A 19,395-nucleotide genomic window follows, 5' to 3' on the forward strand; every position below is an offset into this window, starting at 1 on the left:
CGAACTCGGTCCCTAGTGAGCCATTTTCCTTGGTTCAAGAATTGGTCAACTTTGACAACTCGATACAGTTGAATATTTTGTTGATGAGTGTTATTCATTTGCATGTACATGATCTGATTAGTTTCATCTTGTTCTGTGCAATCTGTATTTAACTTTGTTGGTGTGAATTTCTATGCAATGTCGGATGTGTTCAGTAATGGTGGAAAGTATGCCGAAGGTGATCCACATTGAACACTAGGTGCAGGCCAAGGAATGGGGGAATGTTGAGCTCAAAATAATTATCTCCTATAGCCTTGGTGATGGTATATGTCCCATATCAAAGTGGGTGAATCTTGCAATGGAGCCCAGCGAGGCCCTCCTTCTACAAATGTAGCCAAACTTTATCGCCCACCTAGAACTTGTGTGGCACCCAATGCTGATAATGCCGCTACTTGTACTTAGCATTGGATTTTTCCAATATGTCATGGACCTATTGGCAGATGTTTTGAATATGCTAAATGAAGCTATTTGCCTTGTCGGAGTTGGACTAGACATGAGTTGAATCTGCCTGAGTCGCTACAAATGGTATGGCCACATCAATGGGGCATAGTGGTTGGAATCCCAAGCCCACCTAAAAATGGTTGTGTCCATTAGAGCTGTGGAGAGCCCAGTTGTAGCTGTGCTATACATAGGGGAGGCTCTCATCCCATGTCTGTGGATGCTTTGAGTTGTACATGTGTAGAGTGTGTACGATCATCCTGCTGACAACCTTTGTTTGGCCATCAGTTTGGGGATAGAAAGTTGTGGACTTAGTGAGCTTGGTGTCCAACATCGACCAGAGACTGGACCAAAATTTACTGAGGAACCTGTTGTCCCGATCTGAGATGAAATACAGTGGGATCCCAAAGTGTACCCATACTCATTCATAGAAGAGTTTAGCAGTGGCGCCTGCTGTGATACTCTTCTTGCAGGCCACCATAATGGCCATCTTCAAGAATCTGTCGACAGCCACAAAAACACAGTCATCGCCATGCTTAGTAGAAGAAAGGCCTAACATGTAATCCATGGAGATGGATTCCCAAGGTCAACTAGGGATAGGAAGGAGAGTATAGAGACCTTGCTTCTTGATGGGCAGTTTGGCAATGGCACAGGCAGTGCAGGATTTGATGTACTTCCCGACATCGTGTCAAAGATTCGGCCAATAGAAATACTTCTACAATACTACCACCATTTTCTCAACCCTGAAATTCCCAATGGCCCGACTGTAGTGCACTTCCAAAATCATCTTCACACGCTCGCTTGAGGAAACACAAAATTGTCCCAGGTGGCATAACAGAGCATCCTAGAGGTGAAAATCTGGAACTTGCTGACCCTCCAAGAGCGTATGATATGTGTGGCCAAATTCTGGGTTGCTTTTATAGAGAAGTGTCCAATCAGAAGTCTCGTGCCCACAAGAGTTGAGCAAGGTGGTTAACGCCATGATCAGTGGTGGGTTGAGGCAATCTACAACATTATTTGTTCTACCCTTCTTGTACTTTATATTCAAATGGAATTGTTGCGGGTATGTGGGCCACTTTTGATGGTGATCATTCTACAACTTCCCTTGCATCTGTATGAATTGTAGGGGTTGATGGTCTGTGTGGGTGACCATTTCCTTCGCAAAAATGTAATGCTTCCATTGTTGGGAGGCCTGCACAATGGAATACATATCTTTTTCATAAGTGGGATACTTCTGGATTGTGTTTGAAAGTGTCTCACTATGATATGTCACTCGATGCCCCTGTTGAGTAAGGCCTACCCCAATAGCATAGTCAAAGGCATATGTCTCGATCTAAAATGGTTGTTGCAAGTCTAGTAATGTGAGCACTGGTGCAGAGACGAGGTGATGTTTCAACTCTACGAATTCCTTCTTTTGAGTTTCAGACCAAAATAATTTTTCTTTCACTCCTCCTTTGATGACTTGACTCAAGGGCCAAGTGATATGAGAAAAACCAAAACATGAACCTACAATAGAAATTGGCAAGACCTAGAAAGCTTTGGAGCATTGTCAAAGTGGTTGGGGCTGGCCAATCCTGAATGACTTGGATCTTGGTTGGATCCATATGCACCCCTCATTCATTAATAATGTATCCCATATACTAAACCTGGGTCATGCCAAAAGTTCATTTCTCCAAATTGGCACACAGCTTGTTTTGCCACAGTGTTTGGAGAACCTGTCGGATGTGGTGGAGGTGCTCTTCCCAACTCTGGCTGAAAATCAGAATGTCATCCAAGTATACCACTACAAATGAGTTGGTGAATGGCCGCAAGATGTCATCCATCATCCTCATGAAGGTTGCAAGAGCATTCGTTGACCCGAAAGGCATAACAAACCATTCAAAAAGGCCCTCCTTGGCTTTGAAGGTAGTCTTCCACACATCCGAGGGTTCGATTGATACATGGTGATATCCAGACTTCAAATCGATCTTGTTGAAATATTTTTCCCCCTTGAGTTGGTCCACAAGGTGATCAATCCGTGGGATCGGGTACCTATTCCAGACAGTGATCTTGTTCAATGATCAATAGTCAATACAATGTCTCCAAGTCCCATCCTTTTTCTTTACCAACACAATCGAGCTCCCACATGGAGCGGTTGAAAATAGTGAGGTCGTAATTTCATCCTTCTGCCCACAATAGCTTTCTCACCAGTCCTTGACGTGGGGGTGGCTTTGAGAAGAGAAAAAATAATCTTTTGTCAGCTGGAAAAATCATGAACAGAAAAATATCCTTATAGTAGATTCAAAGTTGTCTTGTAACCTAAAAGGTGTGGAACCTCCAGACTGGCTGTTAGATGTGGATGCGCTACCAATGAGAAACTATTGAAGGATCTGGGAAAAATCATCCATCATCACATTCCTTTATTTCTCAAGGGCCTCCTCGAGCAATATTTTGATAGGATCTAATGCTTCCTTGTCTTTATTTTCTTCCCCCATGGGAGGCCGTCGAGATTTACGAGGCTGGTCTTGCAAATGTTCGACCAGTTCGAGCCCTAACTCCTTCTATCCCGACCTCGTTTGGGACATACAAACAAAAACAGAGAAAGAGAAGACCATTCTGATACCACTGATATGAATTTAAAAAAGAACGCAAAAAATTACATGTATAACCATAAATATAGAGATGCATCAGAAATAACACTTCCTTTCATTAATATCAAATAATCAAATATTCTTACAAACAGAATGGAAATGAGACTAGCTCGGGTGATGGTAGCTTATCTTTGAGAAGAGATGTGGTGGCTACGTGCCTCTAAACTGAGTTAAAATAAGCCTCAAGGGTATTTTTATTATTGAACAATAAGAGAAAACCCTAAACAACCAAAACCCTAACCTGAGCAGATGTAACACCAAGAGTTTATGGGCCCTGTTGGGGTTAGTTGGGCAGCCAACTTCCCGAGGTTGTAACTTGGTCATATTATCTCCATTTGACATGCATGATACCTCATTGGAAAGATATCTCTGGGGAGTAAAACTGAAAATGAAATTCCAATCAAATCACCTAAAACAATATTGCCCAAAAAACGTTGTTTAGGGCCTCAAAACGGCTCCAGATGTTCACGACCTGAAAAACTACCAAAAATAGTAAATTGTGCTACAATTAAGGAAATTGAAAAACTGAAAGAAACAATGGTGGGGGTCCAAGTTGAATAGGTGGGTGGCCACCAATATCCACCTGGATCATTCTTCCCCCCTTAGGAACCAATGGTCTCCATTGCATTGAGTTCCTCCATGAGATGAGGAAACTTCTACTGAACTTGGTCCCTAGTGAGCCATTTTCCTTGGTTCAGGAGTTGACCATCTTTGACTACTCTATACAGTTGAATATTCTATTTGAGAGTGTTCTTGATCTACGTATCCATGATACGATTATTTGTATCTTGTCCCATGTAGTCTGGATTTAACTCTGTTGGTGTGAGTTGTTCGACAATGTTGGATTTGTCCAGTAATGGTGGAAAGTATGGCTAAAGATGATCCACATTGAACACTAGGTGCAAGCCAAGGAATGGGGGAATGATAAGCTCAAAATAATTATCTCCCACAGCCTTGGTAATGTTGTATGCCTCATATCAAAGTGGGCGAATCTTGCAGTGGGGCCTAGCGAGGTGCTCCTTCTACAAATGTAGCCAAACTTTGTCGCTGCACTTGGAACTTGTGTGGCACCCGATGCTGATCATGCCACTGCTTGTACTTAGCATTGGCTTTGTCCAATTTTTCATGGACCTATTTTTGGATGTGTTTAATGTGGTCAATGAAGTTATTTTCCTTGTCGACTTCAAACTGGACATGAGCCGAATCTACCTGAGTTGCTGCAAATAGTATGGCCACGTCAATGGGACACAGTTGCTGGAATCCCAAGCCCATTTGAAAAGGGTTGTGTCTAGTCAAGCTATGGAGAGCCTAGTTGTAGTTGTGCTGGACATAGGGGAGGCTCTTATTGCATGTGCATGGACGATTTGAGTTGTACATGCGCACAATGTGTACGATCATCCTGTTGACGACCTCTGTCTGGCCATCAGTTTGGGGATGGAAAGTTGTGGACTTAGTGAGCTTGGTATCCACCATCGACCAAAGACTAGACCAAAATGTACTAAGGAACCTGTTGTCCCGATATGAGATGATAGACTGTCGGATCCCAAAGTGTACCCACACTCATTCAAAGAAGATTTTAGTAGTGGCTTCTGTTGTGATACTCTTCTTGCAGGCCGCCATAATGTTCATCTTCGAGAATCTATCGATGACCCAAAAAATAGAGTCATTTCCATGCTTAGTAGAAGGAAGCCGTGACATGTAATCCATGGAGATGGATTCCCAAAGTCGACTAGGGGTAGGCAGTGGAGTATAGAGACCTTGCTTCCTGATGTTCAGTTTGGAAATGACGTACGCAGTGCAATATCTGATGTATTTCCTGACATCCTATCAAAGATTCAGCCAATAGAAATACTTATGTAGTACTGCCACCATTTTCTTGACCTCGAAATGCCCAGCGGCTCGACTGTAGTGTGCTTCCAAAATCATCTTAGCACGCTCACTTGAAGGAACACAAATGTGTCCCAGGTGGCATAACAGAGCATCTTGGAGGTGAAAATCTAAAACTTGTTAATCCTCCAAGAGCGTATGGTATGTGTGGCTGAATTCTGGGTCACTTTTGTAGAGAAGTGGCCAATCAAAAGCCTCGTGCCCACAAGAGTTGAGCACGGTGGTTAGCGCCATGATCGGTGGTCGGCTGAGGCAGTCTGAACATTATTTTTGCTTCCCTTCTTGTACTTGGTATTCAAATGGAATTGTTGTAGGTATGTGGACCATTTCTGATAGTGATCATTCTGCAACTTCCCTTGTGTCTGTATGAACTATAGGGGTCGGTAGTTTGTGTGGATGACTGTTTCCTTCCTAAAAATGTAATTATTTGATTGTTGGCAAGCCTGCATAATGGATTACATCTCTTTATCATAAGTGGGATACTAGATGCCCCTGTTAAGTAAGGACTGCCCCAATAGCATAGTTAGAGGCATCTGTCTCGATCTCAAATGGTTGTTGCAAGTCTGGTAATGTGAGCATTGGTGTAGAGTAGAGGCAATGTTTCAAATCTTATAATGTCTTCTATTGAGATTCAGACCAAAATAATTTTTCTTTCGCTCCTCCTTTGGTGACTTGACTCAAGGGCCAAGTGATATGAGAAAACCTCAACACGAACCTGTAGTAGAAATTGGCAAGAGTCATAAAGCTGCAGAGCTCTGTCAGAGTGGTTGGGGCTAGCCAATCTCAAATGACTTGGATATTTGTTGGATCCACATGCAACCCTCATTCATCAATAATGTATCCCAGATACTAAACCTGGGTCATGCCAAAAGTGCATTTCTCCAAATTGGCACACATCTTGTGTTGCCGCAATGTTTGGAGAACTTGTCAGATGTGGTGGAGGTGCTCTTCCCAACTCTGGCTAAAGATCAAGATTTCATCCAAGTATACCACTACAAATTAGTTGGTGAATGGCTGCAATATTTCATCCATCAACCTCATGAAGGTTGCACGAGCATTCGTTAACCCAAAATGCATAACCAACCATTCAAAAGGGCCCTCCTCAGCTTTGAAGGTAGTCTTCCACACATCGAAGGGTTCGATTGGTACCTGGCGATATCCGAACTTCAATTCAATCTTGTTGAAATAATTTTCCCCCTTGAGGTCATCTAAAAGGTGACCAATAATTCATGGGATCAAGTAACTATTCCAAACAGTGATCTTGTTCAGCACTCGATAGTCAATACAGAGTCTCCAAGTCCCATTCTTCTTATGTACCAACACAATCGGGCTCCCACAGGGTGATGAACTCAGCTGAATGTGACCTTTCTGCAATAGCTCATGAATTTTCCTCTTGATTTCGTCGTTCTCTAGAATGGAGCACCGATAGATTGGTCCATTGGGTAATGGTGCACCTGGGGTCAAATCAATGGATTGATTGACCTGACCATGCAGAGGCACCCCTGTAGGGGAGGTGAAGATGTCCTTGTACTCCTCCATGACCTTGTCCATATGTTGTTGTCATGTGGAGGGGCCCCGTCTGGAGGTCGTGGCCACCGTCTTCTTCCTTCCTTTATGGCGTATCACCAGGAAAATAAATTTCCTGGTTTTTGAAATGAGCTTACTGCATTATTTTGCAGTAACTAGAGAGATGGCGGTAGGTGGCGCTACCTTCAGTATCTTATACAACATATTTCCCAATGTAACAATAATAATGCGAGGCCTTCACTCATACACAACATGTCGCTTCCACAAGTATGGTTGGCATAATAATATATCTCAAACATCAAGGGGAGCAACATCACATAATACCTCATTCGTGAAGGGCTTTTTGTTGTATGGAAGGCGACATTGTTGGCTCATGCGCAGATCCCATCCTTCGTGAAGCCACCCAATGGTGTACATTTATGGGTTTATTGTGGTCGGTAAGCCTAGCCACTTCACGATCTCTGCTACAATGAGAGTATTTTGGCTCCCGCTGTCGACAATGAATTGTAGTGGGGAACCCTTTACCCACATCTTGGTGTGGAATATGCGCTTCTCCTCCTCTCGATCTTCGGGTTCCTCCTTCTGGATGTTTGTGGTGGTGTTGGGCTCCACGTCTATAATTTGCTTCCCTTTTTCATTCCCCTTGTTTGGTTCTAACTCACAGGTGGAACATGCATCTGATTCTGAAGCCTTCAGCTTGGCCACCAGTGACTTCTTAGCCCAACACTCACTTGTGTTTTGGGTGGAGCTCTTATGGAACTCACACCAATTTCCCGTGTCCTTCTTTGGCTTTGTAGTGTTTTCCTTTGCTTGTCACCTTGGCGGGTTGTCCTCGGCCATCCCACCTTGGCTTTGTCCTTTGTTCTGCAGTTTGGGGGCACCTTTCCCTTGCTTTGGATACTCATTTCCAAAGTCTCGCTTCTTCTATTTAAACTTTTGCTTGATCTTGATAGCGTATCAGTACGTTGTGCCGAGTGAGGAGATGTCCAGGAACTCCATCTCATCCTGGATGTATCTATGTAGGTAGCCACAGTACTTGAGTACCAAATGTTTCTCAGAATCCTTGATACCCAACTTCGTGCGAAGGGTATGAAAAACATTGGTAAAATCCAACAAATCTTGGTCCCTTTCGTAGCGCAGCGTCGTTCACTTTATGTGTTTGTCTGCGTAGCTCCTAAAAGGGTATTAGTGCTCCTTGATGGAATCTCGGAATGAATTCCAAGTGGGAGGAGCTGAAAATAGTGAGGTTGTACTTTCATCCTTCTACTCACAATAGGTTTCCCACCAGTCCTTGACATGGGGGGAGGCTTTGGGAAGAGAGAAAGTAATCTTTTCTCGGTTGGAAAAATCATGAACAGAAAAATATCCTTCTAGCAGATTCAACCATTTATCTATGGTGTCTGCATCTATTTGGCCCTAAAATATGGGAACGTAAAATTTTACTTTGACCTTAAAAGGTGTGGAGCCTCTAGAGTGGTCGTTGGATGTGGATGTGTCACCGGTGGGCAACTGTTGAAGGATCTAGGTAAATGTATCCATCATCGTGTTCCTTTGTTTCTCAAGGGCTTCCTTGAGAAATATTTTGATAGGATATCTTGCTCCCTTGTCTTTCTTTTCTTCCCCCATGGGAGGTCGTCGGGATTTACGAGGGTGATCTTGCAAAGGTTCGAACAGTTTGAGCCCTAATTCCCTATATCTCGATCTCCTTGGGGACATGCAATGAAAAAAAGAGAAAGATAAGACTGCTCTGATACCACTGATCTAAATTTAAACAAGAATGCAACAAATTATAGATATAACCATAAATACAGAGATGCAGCAGAAATAACACTTCCTTTCATTAATATCAAATAATGAAATATGCTTACAAACAGAATGGAAATTAGACTAGCTCCGGCAATGGTATCTTATCTTTGAGAAGAGATGTGGTTACTACATGCCTCTGAACTGAATTACAATGAGCCTCAAGGGAATTTTTTTTATTGAACAATAAGATAAAACCCTAACTCAAGGAGATGTAACACCAAGAGTTTATGGGCCCCGTTGGGGTTAGTTGGGCAGCCAACTTCCGAGGGTTGTAACTTGGTCATATTATCTATGTTTGACGTGCATGATAACTTGCTGGAAATATCTCTCTGAGGACTACAAAAAAAAACATGATGTAATGAAATATTCCAAATGAATATTGCCAAAAAAACATCATTTGGGGCCTCAAAATGGCTCCAGAAGTTCAGGACTCAAAAAACTCCCAAAAATAGTAAATTGTGCTACAATTAAGGAAACTAAAAAACTAAAAGAAACAATGGTGGGTGTCCAAGTGTAATAGGCTGGTGGCCACTAATATCCACTTGGATCAATGAGATACTCTGCAATTGATTCATTCTATACCTATTGGGTTCTTGTTTCCGTGACTGCTTCAGGCTCAAATATGATTTTTCCTTCTTTGTTAAGTTTTGTAAACACTATTTGAACTGGAATATTTTCACTAATAACCTTCTTTAAGCATGAAGCATGGAAAACTAGGTGTAATTGGGAAGATGCAGGAAGCTCCAATTTGTATTCCATAGTACCAATCCTTTGCAACACCTTGTAAGGACCATAGTACTTGGGTGATAATTTATTATCCTTCTTAGCTTGCTTGAGAGACAATTGTTTGTATGGTTGTAGTCATAAAAATACCCAATCACCTACATCAAAACTTATTTCACTATGATGTTGATTTTCCTGTTGTTTCATTTGATTTTGTGCCATACTGAGGTTATCCCTTAAGAGTTAGAGAACTTGTTGTTGATGCTCGATGTGATCTTCCACTACTTGAACCTTATAATTTTCTCTTAAAGATGATGTGATGGATGGTGGATGATATCCATAAAATTCCATAAATGGGGTCATTTTTGCTACAATATGGAAGGAAGTGTTATACCACCATTAAGCCAGAGGTAACCACTTGACCAATTATGTTTGTTTATCATATACAAAGCAATGAAGATATCCTTCCAAACATTTGTTCACTATCACAGTTTGCCCATCAGATTGAGGATGATAAGATGAGCTATGAACTAATTGATGAGGCCCATCATTGGGTAAAATATATGGACCTTAATACACCTCCAAGCTTACTAAAATCAAATCTTCTCATAATTCTTTACATGTTTTAATTATATTTTGCTTAATGAAATGAGTAAAAGTAAAATGTTATGTCTAGTAGTCTAATGTGCATTGATTGCAGGTTTTTGGGAGAAAATTATGTCTAATTAAGGTGAAAGAACTTGAATAAGACAAGAAGGAGAGATTATAGGAGATGGATCTCCCTCATTAAATCCTCACTCATTTTAATATCCCTCAATCAAATCACACCAGCTCGAAGTTGTAGGCAGCCGAGTCATGAGGATCATTGGCAGTCGAGCCAGTGATAGTTAAGAACTAGTTAATCTTAAGATTAGGAGACAAGTATCCCTATATTTAAGGAATTTGTTTGCAAATCTAGTTGTATAAGTAAGGATGCCTAGAGCCTCATTAGTATTCGGATTTTTATGCAATATAGCTAAGCACTTTTGAGTTGAAGGATTGTGACAAAACACTGTTATGTGTTTTTTTTATATGTTAATGAAGATGAGCATTCCCTTGATCAAGCATTGAGTTGAATCTGAGGGCTAAATCTCTTGGGTTAGGTCCCAACCCTAGCAGTATGGGTTCCTCTTACTATACTTTTATGCTTAGGTTATTTCATAGATTACTTGTTGAATTGATTTTGGCATTGTTACATTGCAAGTATTGGTGAATTTGATTAGTTTTCTTCCATTTGTGCATAGCTTTAATAATATCATTAAAGAGGTAAGGAAATATCAAAAAAGTTTGATAACAGGTGGATCTTACCTCATTCCTCCCTTCAGGGACCATGGTTTGAGGAAAAACTCCCATTCGGCCCAAAAAGATAGAATTCTAGTTTCTTATGAAATTTAGGGTTTTTCTGCTAATTAGGTCAGCATCTTTCAGTTTTAGAATATAGGTTGTAGTTGTCATTTCTGATATCTTAAGCTTTGTATTATATTTAATGGTGCTTTCATAATAGGCTTCAAGCATTTCCATGCATGAACAAGGCAAATAAATGATGAAATTATGTTTTCCTATGTTGTTGTAAACATTTCTTATTTTGAAATGATTTATGGATAAATGCCAACAATGATGTGTATATTGGAGGAGTTTCAATATTTTAGGAATACCTACTATCGTCAGCCTCATCCAAACCATACCCACCCATGATCGCAAAAGGCCACTAAGTTTACAATTTGAGTTATCATTTCACAATGACAACCTGCCATGGTTGTTGAGAAAATACAACCATCATAGAGCTTCGGTTTGAGTTTTGAGTGAGTTCCAACCACTCCTCTACCTTATTCCTTCCATCACTCACCTTCCCTAAGCTCCATACCACCGTCCAAATCACTCCTTATGCTTTCGACCTATTCCTGTAGGAAAACAAGGGATCATGTAAGTGAATTCAGACATCTTGTTGACATCCTATAGGACGACCTGTAGTGGCCTGTTTTGAGCCTGATTGGTGAGAAATGCATCATGAAAGATAGGAGAAGACCCCTGCTTGCCTCCCAAACCATTTGGCCCATCACAACCATCTCTCTCTACACCTATCCCACCTACCATGCAATCAATAAGGATTAACATTCATGTTTTCACATAAAGACAAAAAGAAAAAAGTTGTTATGCTTATTCATGTGCACAGCAGTTAAGCGTTTTATTAGATCAGATTTCATGCTTAGGTTAGTTAGGATTTCACATGTGTTAAATTAGAATTATTATAAATCAAGGTATCTTAACAAATAGCTATATGATTTGTGGGTTTTAGGCATCTATTTCAGTCTTTCATTACTATAGTAGGTAGCATTTCAATCCTCTCAATTAGGGTAAAATTATCCTTTCTCAATTGGTAATCAAACTTCTTCTAAATCAATAGAAGGGTCGTTTGAGAAACCCTAGTGTTCTACCACCCATCTCAGCAGTGACAAAGAGTGGACCCATTGCATCTATTTGTGTATATAGTAGTGTCACCTCCAAGTTTGTACGAACCGCGGGTTGATGAAGTAAAGTCGGTAGCCCCAGGAGTTGTAGCATTCTTGCTACAATACTAGTGCTCATCACTTTTTTGTGTCATTTCCTGGAAGGTGTCTGAGTAGATGTGATTTATACTTTCTTTCTTCCATTTATTATCTCTTTCATTTTGTTATTAGTTTCATTTTTGCAAGATAGTTGTAAGTTGGTTTTCTTTCCTTTCCATTCTAGAAGTGATTTCATTTAGCAGTTAGTTTCAATTCAGTTTGTCTTTTCCATTCTGAAATTAGTCTTAAATATTGAAAAACAAAACAAAACACTTCTTTCATGCCTCATAGGAATAGGAAAATTTCTACCAAATACCCCCACCACTTCAAACATCGAACCTTAGAGGACCCCTTGGGTGAACAACCAGAGACTTTTGAAGAGCCTATAGGGGAAGAAGAAGACCCCATTCCAACTGACATAATGGCTGAAAATATAAATGAAAGGGGAGATAGAGAAAGAATTAAGGGTGCTTTTCCCATCATAGAAACCAATGGGGATGCCAAGATGAAAAACATAAGCCCCTTTTCTGTTCTTCACTTCCATATCCTGACCTTAGAAGATCCAGATACTTTCTCATTTGAATTTGTTGTCATATGCAGAACTTATGATTACACCACTGATGATCAATAATTGAAATTATTCCCATCCACTCTCAAGGATGAAGCTATGCACTGGTTCATGGGTTTACCTGGGGATAGTATCACCACCTAAGTTCAAATGCAGCAAGATTTCAACAACAAGTATAGGGACTACTACAGGTCCAAAGATACCAAAGAGGAAATTTTAGAATGAACTTGGGGCATGATGAGTCCTTAGAGGATTATGAGGAAATATTCCAGCTCAGCTATAAAAGGGCCAGGTGCACACTTGATCCTGAGTCACTTAAGCTAGTCCTACTTAGGGGGATCAGGGAAGATCTCCTGGATACCCTAAACCTGTTATCAGGAGGGGACATCTACCAGCTACCCTATGAGGATATCAAGACCGTTTTCAAGAACCATTCTAGGGCAGCTAGAAAAAAGGGTAGGGTTAGTCAAATAGTGGCCAGCTCATCCTCTTCCAACACATCTATAAAAATTGAAATTGGAAACATGTTAGAAGATTTTAAGAGTGAAATGTTGCAAACCCTTTCCCTACATATAGATACTATTCAAATCAAGAGGAAGCAGGAGGAAGCAGAGAGAGCATTAGCCATATTTTGCCTTGGATGCACAAGGAGGCACCCTAGTAATGAATGTCCATTAAACCTTATAGAAATATGCTTGGTTTGTGAAGAAAACCACTCCACATACAAGTTCCCTTCTCTGCTTGGACTAAAATATGTGTGTCATGGAATTGAAGGGGTGACTAAAAATCTCTACTACATAAATCAGAGGCCTCATGGGCCTCGACCATACCAACAGGGCATGCAAGGGTCATCCTATACATATTAAAACCCTAACCAAAACACATCCATTCCCTCTTGGGGCCCCCCTGCTCATCCCTCCTGGTCTACACCTTCTCCCTAGTCTTTTGCACCTCAGTACCATTCAAGCCAACCAACCAACCATTTCCACCATATACTCCTCCACAACCTCAGTGGAATGCACCACCCCAGGGGTGGAGTCCCTCATACAACATTTCTCTAGCTTTATTGCCTTCACCTCCTACTCAGCCACAGATTTTACACCCTTCTCCACCTAAAAAACCATAGATGCCTTCCCAACCAAACCCAAACCCGAACAACAGATAGGCACAGCAGGTCTATAATGGAGAGACATCCCACCCTACTTATGATGTGGAAATTTAGGAAATCAACCTTAGGACTAGGAGAGTGCTCCCGGATAACCAACCTCCATCTCCTCCTAGGGAGAGTGAGGAGGAAAGAGAGGAAAGTATGCGTAAAGTGAATCCACCACCCTTTCTTGAAAGATTAACTCATCCAGTCCAGCATACCCCAGAAGAGAATGAACTTCTAGGTGAATTGAAAATTCTTTGTGTCAAAATCCAACTTCTCCAAGCTATTAAGGATGTACCTATTCACATTAAACTAATTAAAGAGAAGTGTTTCAAACATCCAGGGAGGCGAAAAAGAGACACCCCTACCATTAGTGTCATTGGATAGCTCTCTCACTTAATGTTGGGGCAGGTAATTTTCCCAAAGTATTTAGATCCCGGAAGCCCTGTAGTAGATGTGCACATCAATGGCACCATTATCCCACATACGTTGATTGATCTTGGGGCTACAATTAATGTAATGTCTAAGGACACCATGCTTAAGCTGAATCTCTAGGGTTCATTAAGAAAGACCACGACAGTCTTACAGCTTGCAGACTAATCCACAGTAGCCCCTAAGGGGATTGTTGAGGATGTGATGGTCTCCATTGAGTCCTGGGAGTACCCTGTAGACTTCTTAGTTCTCTAGCCTAAGACCAAATTTAATGGTTATCCTTTCATACTTGGGAGGCCTTGGTTAGCCACTACTGATGCCTACATTAGCTGCAAGGCTGGAAACATGACTATCAAAAATGGGCATCTATCCAAGCAGTTGGTCTTGTACCCTCCTGCTCAGCCATCTTTAGAACATGACTTACATTTATGGCTAGAAGAGGAGGAAGAAGATGAAGTCTACTCCACCCAACTCTATACCCTAGAAACTTCCATGGGAGGAGGACAACCTGATGAAGTTGATTTAATTGAACACATCCTCCAAAATTCAACTCCCAACACCATGTCTCTGGAGGAAGTAGTGAAAGAAACCAAGAACAACCATCGGATTGATCTATCCTTAGCTAACTCAAACCCTACTCATGTCAAGACAATAGAATTCAGCCTTGAAATAACACTAAAGATCAACCCCTCTCTATGTACACCAAGAAGAAAAGTGATGTAATATGCTAAGAGAGCATTTGGATGCCTTTGCTTGGAATTACAAAGAAATAAAGGGAGTTCACCCCTTGGTGTGTACTCACCACATTTACATCGAAGAATGTTGCAAACCAGTCCGACAACCCCAAAGGAGAATGAATCTATCTCTCAAGAATCTAGTCAAAGAAGAGTTTCAAAAGCTGTTGGATGCAATATTCATTTACCCTATCTCGAACAATGAGTGGGTGTCTCCTTTGGTGTTGGTTCCAAAGAAAAATGGAAATTGGAGGATTTGTGTCAATTACAAAAAGTTAAACAAAGCAATAAAGAAGGACCATTTTCCTCTACCTTTCATTGACCAAGTATTAGATGGGCTGGTAGGGAAAAAGTTTTTCTTTCTTAGATGGGTTCAGTGGGTACAATCAAATCTAGGTTAGCCAAGAGGACCAGGATAAAACCACCTTCACCTATCCTTGTGGTACTTTCGCTTATAGGGTCCTTCCTTTTGGTCTATGCAATGCCCCTGCCACATTACAGAGGGCAGTCTTGAGTATCTTTGCAGAGCTAGTCCATGATGCAGCAGAAAATGATATGGATGACTTTACACCCTACGGGTGTGATTTCTAGGAGGTTCTCTCTAACCTGGGTAAGGTGGTGAATAAATGCATAGAAATGAACTTATCCCTTAGTCTCAAAAAATGTGAGTTCTTGATGACTGCAGGTACTATTCTAGGTCACTCAATATCCCAAGAAGGACTGCAGATAGACCCAAATAAGATAGCCATCATCAAAAGGGTCCTGACTCTGCAAAAACATAGGGATGTCAGAAGTTTTTTAGGTTTAGCTGGATACTATAGGAGATTTATAAAATATTTCAGCAAGTTAGCTTCTCCTTTATTTGGGTTATTCGCCAAAGACTCTGAAATTTTATGGTCAGAAAGCTGTCAAGAAGCCTTGGACACCCTAAAGGACAAGTTGGCTACTGCACCTATTCTGCGATGCCCAAATTGGGCTCCTCCTTTTCATATACATGCTAATGCCTCTCACAAAGGCATAGGAGAAGCTCTAGGCCAAATAGATGACAAGCTACCTTATGCCATTTACTTCATCAGTAAGAATATATCGAAAGATAAGTTGAACTACACAGTAACTGAAAAAGAGCTCTTAGTTGTTGTGCATTCATTGAATAAATTTAGGCATTACATTACCGGTTACCAAACATTTGTACATACCAACCATGTTGCAATTAAATACTTGATGAATAAACCTGATGTAAATTCCCAGATTATTAGATGGTTATTTTTATTGCAACAATTTGATTTAACTATTATTGATAAGCCTGACAAGGAGAATGTTGTTGCAGATTTTTTATCCATATTGACTTTGCCTATAGGGGAGGAAGGAATGGTTGATGATCAGTTACCAGATGAACATTTATTCACCATTTCAGTTCTCTCTCCATGGTTTGCTGACATAGAAAACTACTTGGTGTCTGCACAGTTTCCACCAAACTTGTCCTCCAAGGAAAAGAGAAGGATCATAAGAAAGAGTGCCCCATTCACTTGGATTGGGGGAAATCTCTTCAAGCTAGGTCCAGATCAAATTCTAAGAATATGTGTCAGGGAGGAGGAAGTCTTCAACATCCTTTTGGCCTGTCATGATGGGCCTTGTGGAGGTCACTTTGCAGCTAAAAGAATAGAATTCAAGGTACTACAAGCTAGTTATTACTGGCCCACTCTTCACCCATATGTGAGGAGGTATACCAGTCAGTATGATCGGTGCCAAAGGATGGGGAACCTACTATAAGGGATGAGATGCCTCTACAACCTCAAGTGAATTTCAAGTCATTTGACAAGTGGGGCATGGATTTCATTGGGCCCATTGACCCTCCATCCAAACAGAAGTTGTACATCATTGTGTGCACTAACTACTTAACAAAATGGGCTGAAGCCAAATCCATCAAAGTAGCAACAGAAGAAAAAGTGGTTGAATTATTAAGGGAAAATGTGTTTTATAAGTTTGGGTACCCTAAAGAATTGGTCATTGATCAAGGCAGTCAATTTACATCTCACATGATTGAAAATTTGTTAATCCAGCACAAGATCAAGCATAGAACATCCACTCCTTACCACCCATAGGCTAATGGGCAAGTGGAGGTAACCAACAGAGCATTGGAAGGCATTCTAACCAAGGTGATTAGCAGTAGCAGAAAGGATTGGGTAGATAGATTAGTTGAGGCCACCTGGGCCTACAATACCACCTGGAAGACCACCACTGGCTTCACTCCTTATGAGCTAGTCTATGGGAAGAAAGCATTGTTGTCCATTGAATTTGAATACAACACCTTAAGGATGCCAGCACAACTGGATCTAGATATCACCAAGGCACAAAAAGAAATATTTCTCTAGCTGAATGGGTTAGATGAATTTAGGATGCAAGCCCTCCTGCACACAGAGATGACTCAAGTTCAAAGGAAAATTTGGCATGACAAGAATATAAAAGACAAAGAGTTTAAAGAAGGTGATTGGGCTTTGCTGTATGATTCCTAGTACAAGGACTTTAAAGTCAAATTAAGGACTAGATGGTTAGGGCTTTATGTAATAGAAAAGTGTCATGATAATTGTGTTGTGAAGATAAGAACCATTGATGTGGAGGTTGTCCCTTTGCTTGTCAATGAGTATAGATTAAATATCTCCAATAAACCCTTTTCAAGGCAAGAATTCATCAATAGGATCAGCAAGACAATGATGGTGGTAGAGTAAGTCTCAGCTTCCACCATACCAAGTCCCTGAAGAAATAAAATATTAAAACAAAATAAAAAATAAAATAAAATAAAAAAGAGAAAAAAATAAAGAGACTCAGGTGAAAACCTCTATGAGGCACCTGACTCCCACTTTTGGGTTGAAAACCTCTTGAAGCAGCCCAAGGGTGTTAGAAAAAAGGGAGAGAAAAATAAAAAGATCTCTGGGTGAAACCTCTTTTGAGGCACCTAAGGCAGGCAACTAGAATGAAAACCTCCTTGGAGGCAGACTAGTCGTTTTACAAAATATATATATATATATATATATATATATATATATATATATATATATATATATATATATATATATATATATATATATATATATATATATATATATATATATATATATAATAAAAAATAAAATAAAAAAGATAAAAAAAAAAAAAAAAAGAGAAAAGATACAAAAGATGGAAATTCTGTTTTGCAGGTCTGCAAGAGGAGGATAAGCACAGCATGAGAAGGAAAACAGGACCTATAAGAGCCATGTTTTAATCCAATCATCTCATATCCTCCATTATTCACCTAATCTTCCAATTTGAAACCCTTCCAACTCATTTCACACAAACTTTATGTTTTCTATAGGATTCCCTGTAATCCTATAGGAGTTTCTTGTAGGAATGATAGTTGACCTTGAAGACCACAAGAAGGGAAGTCCGAGAGGAAAGTGATGACAAAATCCTTTGTCTGGATGAAAAACCATTTACCTCACCACACCACAGCCATTCCTTTCATCACCGTGTCACCCCTGCATCCATCAAATAAATCAGTTCAAAAAAATATATATTACAAAAAACAAAAAAGGAAGAGAAGAAAAAAAATAGAAGAGAAAGAAAAGAAGTAAAGGGGAACCATACCCAAAGGAAACATCCTTCTCCACTCATTTTAACACCACTTATGCTTCAGAGCTGAGAAAAAAAATGAAATTTTAAGGGAGACGTAGCTACAGGACATCATGTAGACATCATGTAGACATCTTGTAGGAAATCCTGTAGTAGCTTATCCCACAAAGGAAACCACAGAGATTGAAGCCATCTTCAAAATAGGGACTACAAGGATGAAGAAGCTCCTTCAAAGCTTAGTAGCAGCAAGAATATCACTAGCAACAAGGTCCAGCATATGCACATCAAAAGGAAAAAAGCATCAAAAGAGGAAATACAGAGTGAAATATGCAGGTTGAAAAGCACAGAAAAGAGGCACCACTCTCCGACATGCATCATCAACAAAGCACCTTACCCACAGGTATGTCATCTTACTTATCCTCTCTCATTAGTACGATATGATCAAAATTGTAGGAATAATGTGAGAGTTGATTTTATAAGTAAAGGTGGTCAGTTAACTTGGCCACCTTCGACCAGTCAACAAGAAGAAAAGAGTTAGACCACTTCACACGTGGCAAAATTCAAATAAAAAGAAAAATGGAATAAATCCAAAAATGGTTAAGTTATGAAGGACAGAAGTGGGAGATGATTATGAGGTAAAGTGAAATGATGGACTGATAGTGGGACCAACAGTCCAAAAGGAGGTTCTCGTACTTGGCCAGCCAGCACACCACCCCACACGATCACCCATAAATGGAAATAAAACATTGATTCCCATAAAAAGAAAGCAAAGAAAACTTTGAGGATCCATCAAACGAAGAGGTTGCTCTCAGCCTTCTTGAAATAGCACCTACAAGAAACAACCAGCATCTACAGCACGCAGGAAACCTATAGGAAACCTACTGGATACAAAGGAATCAGCCTATAGAGCTATCAGTGGGAACTAAGGGAGGTAAAATCAAGGTTTATCCTCACCAGAAGATAGCAAAGTGAGGTAGGAGACATACCTTCCATATTTTCCATTTGAAAGAAAAAAAAAATCCTCAATTTGGTTAGGAATTTGTAGTGCATCTCAGGATAGAATAATTTTATTGCATGTCACTAAAAGTCAAAATTCAAAACTTCCTCACCTACCAGAATTCTTGAACTGTATCCACACAAGCCTCTACAATTACCAGGGAAAGATGACAGGAGGTTTCAACAAGAGAGAACCCACAAACACAGCAAGGATCCACCAGCATCCTCTTGTGGTGGAAATTTTCACAAGGCATCAATGGATGGGGTTCTTTGA

This window comes from Pinus tabuliformis, chromosome 3_2, assembly GCF_031772625.1.
Source record: "Pinus tabuliformis cultivar Carrire ecotype Pingquan chromosome 3_2, CPIR1, whole genome shotgun sequence".
NCBI lineage: Eukaryota > Viridiplantae > Streptophyta > Pinopsida > Pinales > Pinaceae > Pinus > Pinus tabuliformis.